The sequence below is a fragment of the Gossypium hirsutum genome, chromosome A13 (assembly GCF_007990345.1).
Source record: "Gossypium hirsutum isolate 1008001.06 chromosome A13, Gossypium_hirsutum_v2.1, whole genome shotgun sequence".
NCBI classification, from domain to species: domain Eukaryota; kingdom Viridiplantae; phylum Streptophyta; class Magnoliopsida; order Malvales; family Malvaceae; genus Gossypium; species Gossypium hirsutum.
The window spans coordinates 83,115,737-83,139,806 of record NC_053436.1 but is presented as its reverse complement, the minus strand read 5'-3'; the positions used below and the strand labels follow the sequence as shown (position 1 = coordinate 83,139,806).

The 24,070-nt window shown below is 35.3% G+C and overlaps 1 non-coding gene across 1 annotated transcript; it reads right to left on the bottom strand.

Moving 5' to 3' along the window:
- Window positions 1-7,578: 7,578 nt before the first annotated feature.
- LOC121213491 (small nucleolar RNA R71) lies at window positions 7,579-7,685 on the bottom strand. The gene has a single exon (XR_005908872.1). It is a non-coding gene; the product is annotated as a small nucleolar RNA R71 (small nucleolar RNA).
- Window positions 7,686-24,070: the final 16,385 nt, after the last annotated feature.

Genomic DNA, 24,070 nt, shown 5'->3' with positions numbered 1-24,070 from the left:
AAAAATAATAGAAGAATAGTAAATAATCAAAGGAAATTCATAAAGAACTACTCTATAAAGAATAAACACAAAATAATCATAAAAGAAACAATAAAAATAATCTCGTGAAAGGAAAGAAAATAGAATAAAATAAAATTACAAAATAAAAATAATTGAAGATACTCACACAGTAAAAATAAATACATGATAATAACTAAAAATAAAATAAAAATTCAATTCAATTCAATTAAAAGACAAATAAAATAAAATTTATTTGAATAACATTTAAATTTCAACTTTTTAAAAAAAAGTAAAAGTAAAAGGACTTAATTTGTAATTTTCCATGCCAAAATTTCAAATTTTGAATATATCAAAATGTGCAGGGACCAATGAAGCAATTTCTAAAGGCGAAAATCCTTAAAAATTAAAATAAAAACATGAAAGGATCTTAGTTGTAATTTAAAAAGCAGAAGACCTTAAAAATAAAATAAAAACACGAGAGGACTATGTAGCACAATTCCCATTTCCCCCACTATTTAAACCTGAACCCCTTTTTTCTTTCCATATTTTTTAATTTTTTTGAAACAACTCCTTTGATTTTCTCTTTACTCTCTCTATTTTTGTTGGCTAGCTTTGCCCCTAGTGAACCCAAAGGCTCATTAGTCTTCAACAACAAAGCACCATATATGGTGGCCGATAAAAAAAATCAGTTTTAAAGCTTTTCTTTTTCTTTTCCTTTTTTATTCGTTTTTAATAAGAAAAAAAATTAGTTTTTGTTTAGATCGATAGAGAATTTAGGGTTTCCTCATGGTTAAGGCTTAAGTCCAATCATACCACTTAATCAGAACCTTCCCACCTCTTTATTTTGAAGAAAAAAGGAAAATGGAATGAAAAAAAATAGAAACAAAAAACCTTTCCCCTTTTTTATTCTTTAGTACATTTGGGGATTCATAGCATCCTCGTGGCTGAGGACCATTGGTCCGATGAAGCCACATTCATCTGAGATCATCTCATTTATTATACATGCATGCACTCCTTGAAAAGAAATAAATATTTATTACCTTCGAAAATCTTTTTTTTTTTTGCTTTCTTGTATTTCGATCTTTCTTTTTTCTTTTGGTTCTTTTTGTGTATTCATTGACTCAATGTAACATCAACCCCGATAAGAAAGTTGGATCAAATCCAAAGCAACATAGCAGTCGCCAGAGTGATTTGCTCAATCAATTGTTCAGTCATTACCAATTAACATGAAATTTTAAAATTCGCCAGAGTGATACTCAATCAATTGTTCAGTCATTACCAATTAACATGAAATTTTAAAATTTTATGGAACAAATAATTAATCATTTAACAAAAAATTGAAATAATCAAATAGTATCCAAAATAAAGATGAAATCACCCAATTCGACCAAGTAACAAATCCTAAGAACATGCCTAGGCTCCTTGATGACGATGCTCGAACACGAACCTTCAAACCATCAATAATCTACACATGGAATAAAAACTCGGACGTAATCTTTTCACAGTTTAGTGGTATTATACCAAAATCTGGAAAAATATCATATAAGTAATCTAAATTACAAGCATTCAAGCATTATAATATCAACAGTTAATTCTAAAAGCTATTCAATAAAATGAACCACAATCGAAAAGGATCAAACATCAAAATCATAGTATCAGTTTAATATGACAAGGTAACATATCAATTAACTGTTACACATTCGAACCCATAAAGAACTAATTAGCCCAAGTAACCATTTGTGGGAAAAATATGTCGAATACAAAAGTATCCATCTGAACCTCGTAACGATATGATATAAATATAATAATACTCCAGTGCATGCAAAGGAGGACTTAGCCAACCAGCAAATCACCCCATACTCGAGCAATGTTCTAGAATGTTTTGTAGTTCCAAGCTTCTAAGGGAATACCACAAATCGCTACCCATGTAATTCAATGTTTGAGAATGGTGAAACAAAACCAATAATCTATCTCAACGAACTGTTCCTTCAAATTCTATCAGGAACTTTATAAAACCCTTTCGTAATCCCCACAAGCACCTGTCCAATTGGCCAACAACCATCATCAACCTTGATGGCTTGCATATCCTCCATATCAAATTTACGATCAATACATGGATTTTTAATCTCCTTACAGTCATAATCAGTTGCCACTTGAGTCCATTTTCCATTCATCTTCATAATATGCTTTACTCTTTCTCCAAAACTTTGTTTGTTGTTGAATCTTGTAAATCCCATAAATAACTTGCACCCATAAAGCCAAAATTTTATTTTAGGAAATACAAGTTTTCTTTTAGGTTGTAAATTTGACCATGCCTAGCTTTAAACTATTTCTGTTTTTCAATCAAGACTTCCTGCTCTTAGGGTAGGTTTTTTTTTCTTTTTTCTTTTTATATTTTGTTTAATTTGGAGCTACTTCTTCTTTTTTAGGAATAAGCTATTTCTATCTTGTTATGCTAAGATTTAGTGAGTGTTGTCTTGTTTTCTTCATTTTATAATAATTAATATTTCAATTTAAAAAAGAGATAGAATTGAATTTCTTTCTTCGGTTTGGTCCACATAACCTTAACACGGTTGAACAAAACCTAGCTTAATTGAAGTTGCATTTAAGAATAAAAATAAAACTTTCTCCAACTAAAATATATGTACCTATTTAATACAAGATATTGTGATTATGGTTAAGTCACATCAATATGTTTCATATAAACTCCCATGAATTAAGTCCATGAGATCAAAACTAAAACAAAGAAAGAAAGAATGAAAGCTTAAGTCATGCACCAACAATCCAAATAAGAGTATATAGATTTCTATTCAACACCACTAATCTTCCTCCTACCAACATTACCAAGAAAAAGAAGCCTGTTTTAGATTTTTTTTCTTAGCTAGATTGTACCACCTAAAAGCATTTTGAATAAAGTAAATTAGTAATGCCCCAATAATATAAGTAAGATTCAGAGAAAAAGATATCCCTTAAGTTTAACACTAAAATTTTCTATATCAGTTCATAATTTTTTTAAGATAAAAAATGGTAAAATTCATTTCAACAAATAGTGAAAACGATTTTAGTTTTCCAAAAAAAAATCTTTGAAGTAAATGAACACTTACAATTTTATTTTTGGATGGTAGTTTTAGGTTTAAAAATATTTAATGAAAATTGTTCAACACAAAGTTTTTAATATTAAAATCTTTCCACATATGTTATGTTTGGTTTAGATACCCTTAAGGTTTTTTAGGTAGGTTGTCATATTCATTTTGAGCTTCTTTCATTTCAAAAGGTTAATTGTTTATCATGTGAGTGTGTGTGTTTTATATAAACTATTTTAGTTTTTTATATATATAGTAGAACAAAGTTATTGTCCTGACAGAATTTACTAAATGGTTTGAAACTAGTAGTCGCACAAACAACTGGTTATATAATGAAGGCAACCCCTGTCTCTACGCTGCCTCCTGAAGCTCAAGCTCCTACTAGAAGAGAATATACAACAAGGTAAGCATCCACACACCTTAGAAACATAAGCAAATAGCTCTATTAACTACCATTTTCTTACAAGGTTATCTTTAATGCTTTGCATATCAATTAAAGCCACTGCCTGAGTTCCTAAACAATTGGATTGTTATTGAAAGTCCACGCAAAAATGGAAGGATTGATAAAGTAATTATCTTTAAATGACTTTTACAACTCTTATGATCTATTTTTTCCCTTATGTAGGCAAATATATATATCTCATTTATCACTAATGTTTGATAATATCTCATTATTGTAGAAACATCGCCATAAATATCACAATATTACTCTTCGATCACTTCTTGAGGTAAAAAAGATACAAAACAGATGGCACTCTCCTCGTGGTGGAAAGAAGAAAAATGAGAGCAAAGAACAAAGTGAATGATCAGCACCTTTGCTAGTAAGCATGCCATTTTCCTGAACCCTAAACAAGTTTATTTCTCATATTTCTTTACATGATTTTTTTTAACTTTTCCTTTGTAACAATTCTTTCGTGATTTGAGAGTTTCTTCCCCAATCATCGTTATATTGGTTTTCAACTTTTGCAGTTATTGACTTATGGAGAAACTGGAGAACAAAATGAAGAGCTAAAGGCTTCAACTATGTTGAGAACAAATTCTGAGAATATGCACATTTGTAATCTTACTGCTTCAGCTTCAACTGTACCAAATGGTATCTTTCTCTTTCTACTCACTTTTTAAGCATATTCTAGCCCTAACTCCAACTTTCCAATTTTCATGATATACCCATATCTACCGTGTATTCAAACACTCGACAATATGATTCTAAACTAAAACAGATATCTATATCTAGTACTTTTTGAGAGTTATTCAACCATGGTTTTTTCTTCATTCAGTAGGTAGGCGTGGAAGAAAGAGAAAAATGAAAATAGCGGTGAGTTCAGAAGCAGAAGCCAGCATTGGAGGCAAACAGAATGATGAAGATGCCCCGATAGATGCTCCAATCAATGATGAAGCTTCGCTGATAAATGTTCCAACCATTGATGAAGCTGCCCTGATAGATGTTCCAATCAATTATGGAGCTACCCTGATAGATGTTCCAATCATTGATGAAGTTGCCTTTATAGATGTTCCAATCACTTATGTTGATAATTTTAGTGATCTTGGCCACTAAAGATGATCTTTCTCATTATATACTCTACTGTTATTATTAAACCTACCACTTTTTAATTTTTTTACTCTTTTAAGACAACTCATATTTTCAATATTTAAATAATAAATTTAGAATAAAATTATCCAAGTTCTTCACTTCTTTAAAATGGATTAAAAAACCAACTAAATTAAAAATATATAAATTCCTTTTATATTCTGATGATAAATAATTTGAGATTCCATTGTCAATAGTCTAAAAAATAACTTGCATATCACTTTAACTCAACTAGTTACGGTGTGTGAATTGAAGGAGTCCGACATAGAGTCAAAGGCCCACCATATCTGTATGCTTGGAAAATGACAATCCTCTAGGTGATTCTTCATCTCAATCTTCATTTTCTTCTTTAATTTTTGTTTTCCTTGTAGAAGCTTCTATTTAGATTGTTGGGGTTCAACCCATATAAACTACTATATAATAAAAGTGGAGAAGAATGAAAAAAATATTTTAGGTGGAAAACCCTCAAAGAGGAAAAAATCACGGCCAATTCTTTCCACAAAATGAGTAAAAAAATGATAGTAAAATATGCAAAAAAAAACCTAAATGTACCAAACATGCATAACAACTAACCCCGAATACAAGACTAAAAATCCCAAAGAGCAAATGGGAAACAAAATCATAGGTAACTCACAAAAAGAGGTATAAAATACTCTACATAATTACAAGGAAACTCTCACCAAAACTCATGTGCAGCTACATCTTGTCGCCCTTAAAGAAAAGCCTTTTTTTCTTATTGGCATCTTGAAATAAGGATACAAAACCCCTTTAAATAGGCTAAGTAGAGTTCTAATTATACCAGAATATCCCTATAATAAATAGAGTTTAAACGGGAAAAAATAACAAAGTTTAGTTAGGAGAAGAATATAAGGCACACCCTACAAAAAAGGTAAACAAAAAATAAAGAAGAAAATGAAAATTGTGATGAAGAATCATTTGGAGGATTTTCATTTGATAAGCCATAAAAGTAACATATTTTAATCCCATTCTTGATGCATTTTTGGATGATTTATTATTTAATTTATTGAATTTGATGCTCTAATCCTTTAATTTCATGTTTCTATACTTAGGAGAGCATAAGGGAGCAAATGGAGCAGAAAACGAGCTACTTTCAAGATCCGCACGGCCTGGCCATTCCCACACGGGCTGAGAACATGCCCGTGTGAGTCACACGGGCTTGCCATATGCCCATGTGCCAGACCGTGTCAATATCACTTCCTATTTCACAAACACGTAAAAAAAATTTTAGGGTTTTTGAGCATTATAAAGTCTATAAATACATAGTAGAAGAGGATCTAAGGGAGCACACAGAGAAGAACAAAGAAATTACTCGAAGAGGGCCATCAGAATCAACTCAAAAGCAGGATCTCTTTCAAGATTGAAGATCTACAATCAAATTCTCTAGAAGTTTTTGAGTTTCTTTATGTTTTATTGTTTTCCTAATTTTGAGATGTTTTCTTCCCAAAGTATGAACTAAATTCTCTAGATACCTAAGGAAGATGAAACCTATGATGGATCTTGTTATTTAATTTTCTGAATTATGTGATAAATACTTGATTTTTTGATCTAAATTATGTGTACTTATTCCATGTTTTAATGTTTTCAAGATATTAATTAATGATTGATGTGCTTAATTCAGTGGAGAAAAAGTCCATGTTTAAAAGTAGATCTGGCATAGTTGAGTGAAGTTGCATGCAATCCTAGAAATAGGACAACATAAATCTACCAGATTAGAGTCAAATCTAATAGAGAAATCCATAGATCGAGTTAATACGACAATAGGGTTTTAATTAAAAAGAAATTTTAATTAATCAACCTAGAGTCAGTTATTTTTACTCTTGAAAAAGATATTAATATAATTTAGGGATTTCTACGGATCAAGGCAAGTGAATAAATCGTTTGATTCAAATTCAAAATAATAAGTGAAGTCTAGGTGGATTCTTTCTTGGGTATTGTCTCTCATATTAGTTTATTTGATTATTTTCGTATTTTATTCTCTGTCGAGTTCTTAATAATTAGTTTAGATAATTTTAGATTAAAAACAAACTTCTTCAATTTACCGGCTAGATAATAGAAAGATAGTAAGTACTAGTACTTTTAGACCTCGTGGATACGATATTCCCGACTCACCATAGCTATACTATTATTCGATAGGTGCGCTTGCCTTTGTTGTGATTCTAGTTAGTTAAGTGAATCATCATCAAGTTTTTGGCGCCATTACCGGGGACTAAGATATTAGGAACACTTAATTTTTATTACTTTAGCCATTTTTATTTTTCTTTCATCTTATTTTTCTTTTTATTTTTTTCTTATTTTCTAAATTTTCTTTTATTTGCTTTTGGCAGGTTCCTTTAGTTTATGACTAGAAGAAACCGTCCACACCACTTTTATTCGACAGCAAAACTGAAAGCACAACTTGTAGAAACCATAGAGAAGCGAGGCAAAATCAACAAAGTATAGTAGAAGAGTAAGAGGACGTTATTATTACTGAGGAGATGGTTGATAATCATAACAATCAGCTACCTCCTATGGTTGCTGCAAATCCTATGTACGATTTTGCCAAGCCCTATTTAACTAGGGCTGAATTGAGTATTGTTAGACCTGCTATTGCTGCAAAATAATTTGAAACTGAAACCTAACACTATTCAAATGATTCAATAGTTTGTTCAGTTTGTTGGTTTGCAGGACGAAGACCCAAATACTCATTTGGCTAATTTCCTAGAATTTTATGACACTTTTAAGATTAATGGCATTTCTGACAACGCCATCTGCCTTCAGTTATTTCCATTCTCATTAAGAAATAAGGCTAAACTGTGGTTGAACCCCCTACCATGAGGTTCTATCACTACATGGGAGCAAATGATCGAAAAATTCTTGTTAAAGTATTTTTCACCAGCTAAGACAGCCAAGCTAAGGAATGATATCTCTTTCTCAGTGCAAATGGATTTAAAGACTCTATATGATGCATGGGAGAGGTATAAAGATTTATGGAGAAGGTGTCCTCCCCATGGGTTACCTTTATGCGTATAGGTTCAAACTTTCTACAACGGTTTGACCCCTCAACTAGGCAATTGATCGATGCAGCCACCGATGGGACTTTGAATAATAAAACACCTGAGGAGGCTTATGAGTTTATAGAGGAGATGTCGCTGAATAATTATCAGTGGCAAGTCATGAGGACAAAGCCAAAAAAAGTAACCGGTGTTTTTAACTTAGATGCAGTCGCCATGTTATCAAACCAGGTAGAATTCTTGAATAAAAAGATTGATGGTTTATATGCTTCTACCTAGGTACATCCGGTGATGCAACGCGATGCAAATGGAGGTGGAATAAACAACTCGAAATATTTACCCTATTGTCCTAGCATGGAGAATGAGCAAACAAATTATATGGGTAATAATTCTAGACCTCAAAATAGTCCTTGTAGTAATAACTATACTGTAGGATGGAGGAACCACCCATATTTCTCATGGGGAGGTCAAGGAAATCAAAGACCACAATCCCCTCTAGGTTTTCAACAACAAACTTATTAGTAAGAGAAGAAACCAAACCTTGAAGAGATGTTGGTAAAATTTATTTCGGTGTCAAAGACTCATTTTCAGAACACCGAGATGGCCTTGAAAAATTAGCAAGCGTCAATTCATGGGCTCGAAAATCAAATTGGACAACTTGCTAAATTAGTTTCAGAAAGACAACAAGGTAGTTTTCCCAGTAACATGGAATCCAACCCAAAGAGCATGTGAAAGCAGTTACCCTAAGGAATGGGAAAGTGTTAACTGAACCTGAAAAGAAGTTGCAACAAGAATCTAATAAGGAAAAGGGTGAGAAGGTAAAACCTGAAGTGAGTGAAACACCGGTACTTAAGGAATATAAACTACCAATTCCATATCCAGCAAAGTTGAAGAAAGACTGCATGGATGCACAATTCGGTAAATTTCTTGAACCTTTTAAAAAGTTGCATATTAACTTACCTTTTGTTAAAGCTATTTCTCATATGCCTACATATGCAAAATTTTTGAAAGAGCTATTAAAAAATAAAAGAAAGTTTGAAGATCTATACACTGCAGAACTTAATGAGGAATGTTCAACTATTCTTCAAAATAAACTACCAACCAAACTGAAAGATCCAGGAAGTTTTACTATTCTCTGTTTAATTGATAGTTTAAATACCGAGAAAGCATTAGTTGATTTATGTGCTAGCATTAATCTGATGCCTTATAAAATATTCAAGCAGCTTGGTCTTGGGGAACCAAAACCCACTAGGATGAGTATTCAATTAGCTGACAGATCTATTAAATATCCTAGGGGTATTATTGAAGATGTGCTTGTAAAAGTAGATATTCCCTGTTGATTTTGTTGTGGTTGACATGGATGAGGATGTTTAGGTACCTTTAATTTTAGGTCACCCATTCTTAGCCACTGCTAGGCTATTATTGATGTGGGTGACAGTAAACTTATGCTTAGGGTAGGTGACGAAGAGAATATTTTTAAAATTATGATGCCATGAGATTCTGTAGAGAACAAGATGATTCTTGTTATTTTATTAAGTCTATTGATCATGTTATTCAAGATTCTTTACAGGAAATTGTTCATAAAGACACGTTGGAACTGTGTCTTGTTCAAGGAGAGGAGATGGATGACAATGATACTATGATAGGTAAGACAAAAGTTGATTTAGATTCTAATGAGTCTTCACTAAGATAGAAGAATTATAAGGGTATTGAGTTAAATGATAAATTGAAATTAATACCCTCTATTGAAGAACCTCCCAAGTTGGAATTGAAGCAATTACCAAATCACTTAGAATATGAGTTTCTTGGAAATAATTCCACATGACCAGTGATTATTGCTTCAAATTTGCAGCCAAATAAGAAAGATGAGGTACAGGTATTAAAGGAGCATAAAAGGGTCATAGCTTGGAAGATTTCTGACATTAAAGGGATCAGTCCTTCTTTTTGCACCCATAAAATTTTAATGGAGGATGAATACAAACCATGTGTGCAAGCTCAAAGACGATTGAATCCTAACATGAAAGAAGTTGTTAAGGCTGAGGTAATTAAACTTCTAGATGTTGGAGTTATTTATCCTATTTCTGACAGTACTTGGGTGAGTCCTGTACAGGTTTTTCTTAAGAAGGGAGGCATGACTATTGTAGTGAACGAGAAGAATAAGTTGATTCCAACAAGAATAGTCACGGGATGGAGTTTGTATTGACTATAGGAAGTTGAACGATGCCACAAGAAACGATCACTTTCCTTTGCCATTTATTGATCAAATGTTGGAAAGGTTATCTAGACATATGTATTTTTGTTTCCTAGATGGACTCTTTGGCTACTTTCAAATCCTAACAACTGTCGAGGACTAAGAAAAAATGAAATTTAAGAAAAAATGAAATTTACATACCCATATGGTACGTTTTCTTACCGAAGAATGCCTTTTGGGTATGTACTACTCCTGCTACTTTTCAGCACTGAATGTTGGCCATTTTTTATGAACTCGTAGAAGACATTATGGAGGTTTTTATGGACAACTTCTTGGTATTCAGTAAATCTTTCCATCTTTGTCTTAAAAATATAAAATGAGTTCTAATGAGATGTAAGGAAATGAACCTTGTACTTAATTGGGAAAAATGTCATTTCATGGTTCGAGAAAGGATTGTGTTAAGTCATAAAATTTCTAGTAAAGGGATTGAGGTTGACAAAGAGAAAATTGAAACCATTGAAAAATTACCTCCTCCTAGTTCAATTAAGGCTATTCAAAGCTTTTTAGGACATGCTGGATTTTATAGAAGATTTATTAAAGATTTTTCTAAAATAGCTAAGCCTTTAACGAATTTGCTAGAAAAAGATGTGCCTTTTGATTTCAGTCAAGAATGTTTAGAAGCATTTAATACTCTCAAAGATAAACTAAATAATACTCCGATTGCAGTTGCACCTGATTGGAATTTACCTTTTGAACTAATTTGTGATACGAGTGATTTTGTAGTAGGTGCAGTTCTTGGATAGCAAAGAGAAAAGCATTTTCAACTGATTTATTATGCTAGCAAGACATTAATAGCTGCACAAGAAAACTACACTACGACAGGAAAATAAATTGCTAGTTGTGTTCTTTGCATTCAATAAATTTAGGCCATACTTGATATTATCTAAAGTTGTTTTTTACACTGACCATTCGACTCTTCGTTATCTCCTTACTAAATCAAATGCAAAACCTCGTGTTATAAGATGGATTTTATTATTACCGTCCACTTGAAAATCCGACCATCCCACTCGTCTCCCTCGTCGCACCGATAATCGCCCTTTCTCAACCCCTTTTCCCCTTTCCTTCCCCCTTTCCCCAACCGCCCTCCCTTCACCCTTTCTCTTCCCCTCTCAACCCCGATCCCCCTCGTGCCCCCTTACTTTTCTTCTTCTTCACCCCATCACACAGCAACCACCATTAAAAAGCCACCCTAATCACACATCCCCCTTTGCACCCTCGTCAGCACTTACCCCGAACAACCCCTTCTCCCTTTCCTTTCTCCCCCACGACCTCATACCCCCGACACCTAACCACTTGAACCCCCTTCCCCAGCACCATCCAACCACCTTTCCTTTACTCGAGTAGGCACTGTCCCTCTCCTCCACCATTACTATCGATCTTTTCTTTTTTCCCTTATTTAATTTATTTATTTAATTTATTTTTATTTTTAGTTACTATTATTCTTATTATTTATTTATTATCTTTACTATTTTTACTTGTTCTTAATTCTTTAGTTTATTGAATGATGATTTGGTTTATTCTTTATATAATTTCGGGCATGTTGATTATTCTATATTATTTTCCTTTTTATGTTTTATTCTTTTCATTTTAACAACAGTACACCATTATTTTGATTTTTGTTAGTCTTCATTATTCATTGACCAGTATTAGTTTTATTTATTCGTACTAGAGTTTTGTGTGGTTTTTGGCATTTTGGTTATTCGTGTTATTATGTTAAAGGCAAATTTCTTTATTAGTCCAATAGTTGAGATGCACTTAGATTTTAATTTCCTATTGGTCTATATCTATCTTATTGGTTTGTCCATATTAAGTTATTTTTAATTGCTTTATTGCAGGTACACCATGACGAACACATGCAGTAAGACTAAGACCACTGTCCTCACTTCAAAAAAGCAGAAGGACCTCAGCGTGACTTCCTCCTCAAGCGCTTCTACCGAGGACCGTCACCCCTATCTCAGATTTTCAGCAGACCGATCTATATCAGCTCCTTCGAGCACAACATTGATTGGGCCGTATTGGAGCAGGTCCGCCTCGTTGATGACGTTCGTGCCATTATCATCATAGCTCCGTAAGATAGATTCTTTACCATCATCGAGCCCACCTACATCGAGCTAACATTGGAGTTTTGCTCCACATTTCTGATACAGTAGGTCATGACAGTTCACAATGAGCCAAGCACCATCACTTTCCGCCTTGGTGGTTTGGTGCGACAGATGAGTGTCTTAGAGTTTGGTGCTGCTATGGGACTATACACAGAGGAATTTATGAGCACTGAGGACTTCATTAAACTTCATAGGCACATCCATCACTCGCCATCACAATGTTGGACCTAGCTTACAGGGAGTTAGACACCATATGACGTGAGTCACTTGAAGGAAACTTCTGTCTCTCTGGCCTTACGGTACATTCACATCCTTTTAGCTCACACTTTGATAGGTATGAGAGAGAGTACCAAAGCCATTAGCACTCACAACGCTTACTTTCAATGGAGCATGGCTACTGGCCATATCATTGATTTGCCATACTTCATCGCTCTATCCTTTTGCCATCAGACTGGTCGCCACAAGAAGGGCCCTATCTGTTTGGGCCCTTACGTAACTCACCTCGCTTGACACTTCAATCTCCTTGACACACCGGAGTAGTCCTTTACACTCACACTAGTCAGCCAGATGTCACCTCAGGGCATCCCGAACATGATATACATTAGGATGATCGAGCAGCGTCACGGAATGGATCCTTCTTAGTACTGATTGTTTCATTCTAACGCTTAGAATGAACCCGAAGACTTCCCTGATGATGCTCCTCCCTATCACGAGGACCCACTATAGCCTCCGCCTTCGAGTCACTGACCTGTTCCTCCTACTGGTAGCTTCTGAGGAGTATTTGTCAAGGACTTCACTAGCTTGCTTCAATATTGCATTCAGAGGTTCGACAGTATTGATGTGACATTGCAGCAGATTTGTTAGCATTTCCATATTACTCCTTCAGCGCCAACGACTCACGATGTTGATGTGTCTGATGATGAGGACCATTGAGTCCATTTATTTTTATTTTGTTTTATTTTTATTATTTTGTTTATTTGTATTTTTCTAGACCTTTTTCGCTTTTATATTTTGAACTATATCTTATTTATTTTGATTGTTCCTAATTGAGTAACCCTTTAATCTTCTTTAGCATTGCGTTTATTTTCTTATCAGTTCCTTAGAATCATGCACGACATCTACGTTTATCTACAATTCTGCTTTTCACTATTCTGGGGATTTCATCCAATATTCAGGGTAGTTTCAATTCTCTCCCTCTTTTATGATATTTTTGTTTCTACTGTGATTATCTAATTTTGTACATTGAGGACAATGTACATCTTAATTGTGGAGAGGTTATTTATATGATTATTAGAAAATCCCTGAATTATGTCTTGTGTTCAAGTAATCTTCTTATTTACTATTAGAATGAATTCTTATCAATCTGTGATTTTTATTGATATGTTTTAGATTAAATTCATAGGTAATTGTGTATTGGTTGTTTAAACTTTAAGGCATGAGAGAATTAAGCATGATAAGTCTATTTTTAGAATAAAAAAAATTTGCTAGGTTGTTTCCCTAAACTTAGGTATTACCTTGAAGTTTAAGATTTGCAAGATTGATAGCAAAAACCATAATTTTTGTGAGATTTTGAGCCTTTAGAGCATACATTTTCTTGCTCTTATTATTTGTTATGAGTGTGTCAATACTGACTGGTTATTCTAGAACTTGCTTCGATTATACAAGTCGAGACCACACCTTTGATTTGATATACTGAGATGATAAAGGCACCTAGGTAATGACTTTTCATGCAAGCCTATGGTAATGAACTATCATATTTGACTATTGAGTGCTTGTTTTTGAACCTCAAATACTTTGAGTGAATTGAGTGAATCTTAGTAAGGATGTCAATTCTTGTCAGTTTTGAATTAAAGGTAATTATTTAGATAAAGGAAATACCTATGTTTTCATGTGTAACACCCCAAACCCTGCCTGGACGTTATGGTCGAATCTGGCGATGTCACATCGAAGTGTTTTCCGTAAAATGTAATATCGTTTGAAAAGCCTAATATTTATTAAGCCTCTTTGATTTAAAACAATATTAATTTCAAAATCTCGTTTGTAGCGGAAGCTTTTTAAAATAGCTGCATATTAACGTTTACTTGTAAAATGTTGTTTTCTTGTGGTAGCTGTTAAAACCATTTACATATCTGTGATATTTTTGAAAAGTTTTTTTTTGAAAACCCACGTGTTTTTCCTACTACTAGCAATATATCAGTAAAACAAATATAAATCCCCAAATTAAAAAAAATCTAGAGATGCCTTATTACATAAATATACCTAAATTAAACTACTTATAATTTAAAAGATAAATTCGGAAGCGTAAGCTGTTGTGTGGCCACCTTCGAGTCCTTCACGGCACCGATCCCCCTAAAGATTACCTGCGCAGATAAACAGAGGGGTGAGTTTACGAAAACTCAGTGTGTAATCGCATTAAACAAATAATCAGAGTAAACACAATTTGAGCCTAAGTCCATTCAGTTTCAGTTAGGGCCTTAGCCCATTTCAGAATCAGAAATAGTGTGGGCTTGAGCCCATTTCAGTAACAGTATCAATGGGGCCTAAGCCCATTACAGAATCAACACAATATGCAATTAGAAAATCCTACCCAATCCAGCCTCTACACACTATCTCCGTACCAACCCTACACACTATGTGGGGATAAATTCGACCCACCCATCCCTACACACCAAGTAGCACCGGTTGTGGCACTAAAATAGTATTTGCAGCAGAGCTGCCAGTAAACCCTTTTAGTTCACTTCCTCCAATATCATATATCCCACCCCATGCAATGCAACATAATATAAATGTATGTACAGTAAAAATGGCATGCTCAAACAGTCATACATCACATAGGGGTATAGCAGCCATTTACCTCATAAGGCTATAACGGTCATTTCATCAAATTAGGGTCTAGGAATACTTACTGACCCAACAGTTGGTCCACAGTCATCTTGGGCGACTCGTGCAACCTTAACGGTCAAACAATGAAAGTAGGCCCAAAGCCCAAAACACGGCCCATGTGGGCCCACACGCCGTGTGGCCCAATAAGCCCAAAAAAATGGCTTTAGTTGTGCAAACTACACAGTCTGGCCCAAAAATCTCCACACGTTCGTGTGATATACCCGTGTGGCCCCACGAGCCCGCGGGGCCCACACAGCCCATTTCAGTGCAATATGGCCCAAAACGTCCTCAGCTCATGAAAACGCTCATGGTGACCTCTACGATCAAACGCCCACGTTTCACGTGTTCAAATTACCACACAAGTGAGCGCACGCTCGTGTAGTTTCAATAGTCATACTTTTTTGGCTTTTGCCGATCTACGTTTATAGCAGTGTGGTTACACACCTGATTGCGAAAATGTGATACTAGACTGCGAGCACTCCAACCTACAATCAGTCACAAGTTTTGGTTAATCGCATCCCACTCGACTTATCAAAACCTCCACCAAACTACTTGTCCAAAAATTTACCTCTTACTTGATTAGATCAGTTGATTATAGCTTGCTCACCAAATCTGTTTGCAAGAGCCCTAAACAATAGGGCTTAGGGATTTTTTGCACTCCAACTAACTCTTATTAACCATCAAACAAATGAACAGTCTGTACTAGATGAACAATCACTTACCAGAGCCGCCACGCTCAGATTAGGAGGGAAGAATAATCAGCCTACACCCATACCAAAGCCAAAGGTACACAGAGTGATAGGGACAAAGTGGTACAATCGTATTCCTAGCAACAAGTGGCAGAGAAGAGGAGATATTAAAAGAAAGATCGTAATGGTAAAGAGAAACAAAAAGGGATATTCAAGAGCACTTACCGATTGTCAGAAAACAATTGCCAAACCGAAAGCAAAAACAGAGAAAGGGAGAAAGGAGTATTCAACTATCATAATAAGATGAAAAGAGTGGGATATGTTAAACTAAAAGAATTAAGAGAGAAGGAGAATAGGACATTCGGCCAAAGACAAAAAGAAAAGAATATCAGTCAAAGGAGTTGAGGAAGAAAGAAAATCGAAGCAGAGTAAGGCTGTATGGAAAAATAGAGTCGAAACAACAAAACGAGAAATACCCGAATGGTCTCTAAGGAAATACCAGTCCCAAAAAGAGAGAAAATGAAAGGTGGAGAAGCAGTAAAACCAAAGATAGAATTCAGCTTAATAGCAACATGGAAAATGGTTGCTAAAGAAGTAGAGGGAGAAGAGCGAAATCGGTCAGTAGGGTATTGAAAATGAAGGACAAAACCGAAATGGGCAAAATAAAAAGTACCAAAACATCCCCCAGCAGAATTTGGTAATCAAGAATTATAGAAAAGAACCAAAACCGATCACAAAACTAAAAATGGAGAGAAAAAGTTTCCTAGCCAAATTCTTAGGAAGCAGAAGTTCAAAAATGGCACAACTCTCCTCCAAATTCGAACTTGCTCGATTTGCTCTTTAATTTCCTCTTGTCCACCAATTCAAACAATCTAAATCCCCCATAAACCTCTTCTCAGATTTAGCTAACAACAAATCTGTTCAAACTTACTCAAACTCTTGGTGTTTCGGTCAAACATAACTTCCCCCCATGGCCACCAGCAAAAATAATCTCTATTCGCACAAGCAGGGATTCAAACCTCAGACCTCAGATACTAGCAACACGACACTTATCCCTTGGGCTAGCAGGCTTTTTTCTTTCATGTTCTACTCATATTTATTTAAAAGCCTATCACCTAGAGATAGTGCCTATTCCTTAAAAAAAACCTTTTTTGTACTTGCTCAGGCGTGAGCCCAAAACTTCTCAGACTCTTCCCAGGACACTTAACCACTGAAATAGATGCACAATTTTGTCATATTCTTACACAAATAAATATTTATGCAGTCTCCTAATTGCACCCACTCAAGGCTTAAATCATCCCCGAAATTTCCAACTATTAGAACTGTCGCCTATACAGACTACCCCATTACGCTCCTGCTGCACACTTAAATTCCAAGACACTACCACATATAACCTGAGTGTTAGCATAATCCAAATTCACTTGATGCTTAACCAACCGGTCCATGCCCAGTATTTGGTCAAATTCTCCAATAGGGAGTTCCATCAAATCCGCCAATAAGATAACTCCTATGTCCTCTAAAGGCAAATCTGCCTCTAGTAGACTCAGTAACCTCACTCATAGCGCTTTCTACCATTAAACCTAAGGTCTCAAGTAAAATACATGTTATATATAGAAATACATAGATCCAACATCAATCAGTGTGGCATAAAGTACATTATCGATAAAGAATGTATCCATATCAACATTTGGGGTGTCTCTGTCCTCTCGGCGATGTGCAGCATAAACCAGTACTGGCTGCCTTGCCTCAATATAACCAATAGCTCTGCCCTTTGCTCCACGACCACAGCCCATACCATTTCTACCCCTAGCCTAACCACAGCCTCTCAGCGGCTGAACAGCATCCATTCTAGTAGCTTGCATCTAATCGAGCCTCCATGGACAATCTCTAATACGGTGCTCCAAAGATCCGCAGCTAAAACATGCCTCAATCCTTCTCCAGCACTCACCTTGATGGCACCTCCTAACAGGGTTGCAGTCCAGTAACAGCAATAGGAGCCTCAACTCTGACCGACCCATCAATTTTGGGCTTTTTTTTAGGCCTCAAAAATAGGCTTGAGGGCTTCGAATCCCTCTTGTTCCTACCCTTTTCCTTTTCACGATTCTGGCACTCAACCCTCTTCACATCCTCAGTGATCTTTACCTTATCCACTAAAGTAGAAAAATCTCGCTCCCTCTGTGGAGCTATCAAAACCCGTAGACTATTTTTAAGGCCATCTCAAAATGAATGCAGCGCTCATATTCAGTAGCCACCATCCCACGCGCAAAGCGGCTAAGTAGTAAAACTTCAGCCTCGTATTCAGCCACAGATTTGTCCCCCTGAGTCAAATTCAAAAACTCTTTCCTCTGGGCATCCACATAACTAGTGCCCACATATTTTCCTTGGAATGCAGTCTGGGTACCCTCTTTAACTATAAGCCACCAGTGATAGGCTTCATTTTGTAGTAATGACACTGCACCTTTTAGTTTCTACTCGGGAGTGTAGTCGAGGTTGTCCATGATCCTCTCTGTGGCCTCAATCCAATATTCAGCCACATTAGAGGCAACTCCAGCGATACACCTAAAAATATTAGCTCCATTAGACTAGAGTCGTTCCGTAACTGACCCACAGCCTACAGTACCAGTGTTAGGTCCAGCGACCCTCTCTAAAATTTGCAACATAGCTTGGGGCAGTGCGTTGTCCTCAGTCGTACGATTCATGAGACCTAGTCTTAGTCATAGGTGAAGCTGGTGCCTCTCTAGCTTCCTCATTAGGTTGGTGTCCAGCTGACGAAGACCCAGCCTGAACACCTCCACGGCCTCCGCCGCGACCTCTTATATCCCTTCCACAAGTACCTCTGGTGCTCATTATCGAATGCGCTTAGTCTCTATTAACGGTTTTATGCCATTCAATTTATTGTTCCAGTGTTTATTACAGATATTTTATGAGCAATATTATCTTAGAGTTTGTTTTCGCATTTTGCAGTCTTGCTATGGTTTGTAGTTTACTCTAAGTAGAGAGTTTCAGCATAATTTTACTACCTAAAGTAGTCTCAGTAATAACATTTCAATATAATCCTTAGTATAAACAATCAGAAGACTTACAGGATTGGTACAGAGACTCGGTGTACCACACATTCAATAAAACATTTCCATGTTTTTCAAAATCATTTAAAAAAGTCTTTTTTTCTAAAACCCGATTTAAAAGGAACCCAAATCCACAGCCAAGTTTTGCAACTTGGTTCTAATACCACTAAATGTAACACCCCAAACCCTGCTTGGACGTTATGGTTGAATCTGGCGGTGTAACATCGAAGTGTTTTTTCATAAAATGTAATATCGTTTGAAAAGCCTAATCTTTATTAAGCCTCTTTGATCTAAACGTTATTAATTTTAAAATCTTGTTTGTAGCAGAAGCTTTTTAAAATAGCTGTGTATTAATGTTTACTTGTAAAATATTGTTTTCATGAGGTAGCTCTTAAAACCGTTTAGGTATCCGTGGTATATTTGTAAAGATTTTTTTTTTGAAAATCCACATGTTTTTCCTACTACTAGCAGTAAATAAGCAAAACAAATATAAATCCCCAAATTAAAATAAAATCTAGAGATGCCTTCTTACATAAATATACCCAAATTAAACATTTAAAAGATAAATTCGGAAGCATAAGCTATTGTGTGGCCATCTTTGAGTCCCTCATGGCACCAATCCACCTAAAGATTACCTGCGTAGATAAACAGAGGGGTGATTTTACAAAAACTCAGTGTGTAATCCCATATAAACAAATAATTAGAGTAAACACAATTTGAGCCTAAGCCCTTTCAGTTTCAGTTAGGGCCTTAGCCCATTTTAGAATCAGAAACAGTGTGGGCCTGAGCCCATTCTAGTAACAGTATCAGTGGGGCCTAAGCCCATTATAGAATCAGTGCAGTATGCAATCAGAAAATCCTACCCAATCCAACCTCTACACACCATCTTCGTACCAACCCTACACACCATGTGAGGATAAATTCGACCCACCAATCCCTATACACCAAGTAGCACCGGTTGTGGCACTAAAATAGTATTTGTAGCAGAGCTACCAGTAATAGGCTTATAGCCTTTTAGTACACTTCCTCTAATATCATATATCCCATTCCATGCAATGCAACATAATATAAATGTATATACAGTAAAAATGGCATGCTCAAACAGTCATACATCACATAGGGGTATATTAGTCATTTATCTCATAAGGGTATAATGATCATTTTATCATATTGGGGTCTAGGTATGCTTATCGGCCCAACAGTAGGTCTACAGTCGTCTGGGGCAACCCGTGCAACCTTAACGGTCAAATAGTAAAAATGGGCACAAAGCCCATAACACAGCCCATATGGGCCCACACGCCCATGTGGCCCAATAAGCCCAAAAAAATGGCCTTGGCTGTGTGAACTCTACAGTCTGGCCCAAAAATCTCCACACGGCTCATTTCGGCCCAACATGGCCCAAAATGGCTTAAGCCCATGAAAACGCTCATGGTGGCCTCTACGATCAAACGCCCACGTTCCACACGTTTGTATTACCACACGAGCGAGCGCACGCTCGTGTAGTGTCAATAGTCATACTTTCTGGCTTTTGTCGATCTACGTTTATAGCAGTGTGGTTACACACCTAATTGCGAAAATACGATACTAGACCACAACCACTCCAACTTACAATCAATCACAAGTTTCGGTTACTCGCATCCCACTCGACTTATGAAAACCTCCACCAAACTACTTGTCTAAAAATTTACCTCTTACTTGATTAGATCAGTTGATTATGGCTTGCTCACCAAATCCATTTGCAAGAGCCCTAAACAATAGGCCTTCGGGGCTTTCTACACTCCAACTAACATTTATCAGACATCAAATAAATGAACAGTCTGAACTAGATGAATAATCACTTACCAGAACCACCACGCCCAGATTAGGAGGGAAGAATAATCGGCCTACACCCACACCAAAGCCAAAGATACACAGAGTGATAGGGACAAAGTGATACAATCGTATTCCTAGCAACAACCGGTAGAGAAGAGGAGATATTAAAAGAAAGATCATAATGGTAATGAGAAACAAAAAGGGATATTCAAGAGCACTTACCGATTGTCAAAAAACAATTACCAAACCGAAAGTAAAAACAGAGAAAGGGAGAAAGGAGTATTCGGCTATCATAATAAGATGAAAAGAGTGGGATATGTTAAACTAAAAGAATTAAGAGAGAAGGATAATAGGACATTCGGCCAAAGAAAAAAGAAAAGAATATCAGTCAGAGGAGTAGAAGAAGAAAGAAAATCGAAGTAGAGTAAGGCTGTATGGAAAAATAAAGTCGAAACAACAAAACGAGAAATACCTAAATGGTCTCTAAGCAAATATTAGTCCCAAAAAGAGAGAAAAACAAAAGGTGGAGAAGCAGTAAAACCAAAGACAAAATTTGGCTTAATAGCAACAAGGAAAACTATTGCTAAAGGAGTAGAGGGAAAAGAGTGAAATCAGTCAGTAGGGTATTGAAAATGTAGGAAAAAACCGAAATGGGCAGAATGAAAAGTACCCGAAACATCCCCTAGCAGAATTCAGCAATCAAGAAATGTAGAAAAGTACCAAAAGAGATCACAAAACTGAAAATGGAGAGAAACAGTTGCCTAGCTGAATTCTTGGGAAGTAGAACAAACGACACAACTCTCCTTCAAATTCGGACTTGCTCAATTTCCTCCTTAGTTTCCTCTTGTCCACCAATTTAAACAGTCGAAATCCCCCATAAACCTCTCCTCAAATTCGGCTAACAACAAATCTATTCAAACTTATTCAAACTCTTGTTGTTTCGGTTAAACAAAACTTCCTCCCATGGCCACAAGTAAAAATAATCTCTATTCGCACAAGCAGGGATTCAAACCTCAGACCTCAGACACTAGCAACAAGCCACTTATCCCCTGAGCCAGCAGGCTCTTTTCTGTCATGTTCTATCCATACTTATTTAAAAGTCTACCGCCTAGAGACAGTGCCTATTCTTTAAAAAAACAAAACTTTTTTGCACTTGCTCAGGCTTGAACCCAAGACTTCTTAGACTCTTCCTAGGACACTTAACCATTGAAACAAATACATAGTTGTGTCATATTCTTACACAACTAAATATTTATGTGTAGTCTCCAAACTACACCCACTCAAGGCTTAAAACTTCTAAGCCCAAAATTCGGGGCATTACATCATGCTTTAAAAATGTGTGACTTGGATTGTTTGAATCTTTAGTGCTCTTTTTAGTTGAATTATCAGTGAACGATTACTTGTGAATTATGATAAAACATTATTTATGAGAATTATGAATTAAGAAAGTTTAATTTTAATTGTGAGTTGAAGATTTTGCTTGAGGACAAGCAAACACTTAAGTGTGGGGATATTTGATAAGCCACAAAAGTAACATATTTTAATCCCATTCTTGTTGTGTTTTTGGATGACTTATTGTTTAATTTAGTGAATTTAATGCTCCTAATTCTTTGATTTCATGTTTCTATACTTAGGAGAGCATGGAGAGCAAAAGGAGAAGAACACGAGCTAAAAAAAATGAGCTACTTTCAAGATCCACACGGCCTGGCCATTCCCATACGAGCTAAGCACACATCTGTGTGAGCCACACGGGCTGACCACACACCCATGTGCCAGACCATCTCGATATCACTCCCTGTTTCCCAAACACGAGAAAAAAACCAATTTTTAGGGTTTCTGAGCATTCTAAAGTCTATAAATACACCCTAGAAGAGGATCTAAGGGAGCACGCAAAGAAGAATGAGGAAATTACTCGAAGAACACCATCGAAATCAACTTAGAAGTAGGATCTCCTTCAAGATTGAAGATCTCCAGTCAACTTCTCTAGAAGTTTTTAGGTTTCTTTATGTTTTGTTGTTTTCCTAATTTTGAGATGTTTTCCTCCCAAAGTATGAACTAAATTCCCTAGTTCCCTAGATACCTAGGGAAGATGAAACTTATGACGGATCTTGTTATTTAATTTTTTGAATTACATGATAAATACATGATTTCTTGATCTCAATTATGTATACTTATTCCATGTTTTAATATTTTCAAGATACTAATTCATGATTGATGTGATTAATTCAATAGAGCAAAAGTCCCAGTTTAAGAGTAGATCTGGCATAATTGAGGGAAGTTGCATGCAATCCTAGAAATAGGACGACATAAATCTACCGGATTAGAGTCAAATCTAATAGAGGAATACATAGATCGAGTTAATGCGACAATAGATGTTTTAATTAGAAAGAAATTTCAATTAATCAATTTCAATTAATCAACCTAGAGTCAGTTATTTTTACTCTCGAAAGATATTAATATAATTTAGGGATTTCTACGGATCAAGGCAAGTGAATAAATCATTTAATTCAGATTCAGAATAATATGTGAAGTCTAGGTGGATTCTTTCATGGGTATTGTCTTTCATATTGGTTTATTCAATTATTTTCTTACTTTATTCTCTATTGAGTTCTTAATAGTTAGTTTAGATAACTTTAGATTAAAAATAAACTTCTTCAATTTATCGACTAGATAATAGAAAGATAGTAAGTACTAGTACTTTTAGTCCCCGTGGATACGATATTCCTAACTCACCATAGCTATACTATTATTCAATAGGTGCGCTAGCCTTGGTCGTGATTTTAGTTAGTTAAGTGAATCATCATCATCATTTTTCAAGAATGCAGAGATGGTTGCCTTTGACTCCATATCAAATTCCTTCAATTCACTCATCATAACTATTTGAGTTCATATCCAAGTGATTTTTTGGACTATTGAAAATGGACTCTGAAATTATTTATCATAAAAATATAAAAGCAATATATATATATATAGAATAGTTGGTTTTTTCTATTTTAGGACAGTGAAGAACTTCGCTAACTATTAGTCTAAATTCATTATTTAAAGATTAGAAATATGAGTTGTCTTAAAAGAATAAAAAATCCAAAAGTGGTTGGTAGCTTTTATTATTTTTTAACAATAAAATAGTTGGTAGCATTTTTATTTTTATGGAAGTCTTACCTAGGTTTTTGCTATTTTTTGTTGTAATAATTGGATGGTAAATGTGGATATCTATACATAGATTTAGGTTAATTCCTATACATGGTATTTAGGCAAAACTTTGGATTTGTCAAATTTAAATTATTTCGAGTTGTACCATTTATATTTTACATTAGAGCTATCCAATTTGGTGTCACAAAATAAGGAGAAGGAGAATAAATAGAAAAAATTGACAATTCGAAAGAGAAGGGAATCAAACTCAAGTTTTTATGAGAATTGCTCCTTCTCCTTGTTTTATCTTAACCACTAAGTCAATTACTTATCCTTAACATAAGCTTACGATATTTATTTTAAAAACAAGGCGTGTCACATACTAAAGTTTAAAGAAAAATTTGTAAAATAATAAAAATGGTCTGAGAGAAGGGATTTGAACATGGGTTTCAATCAT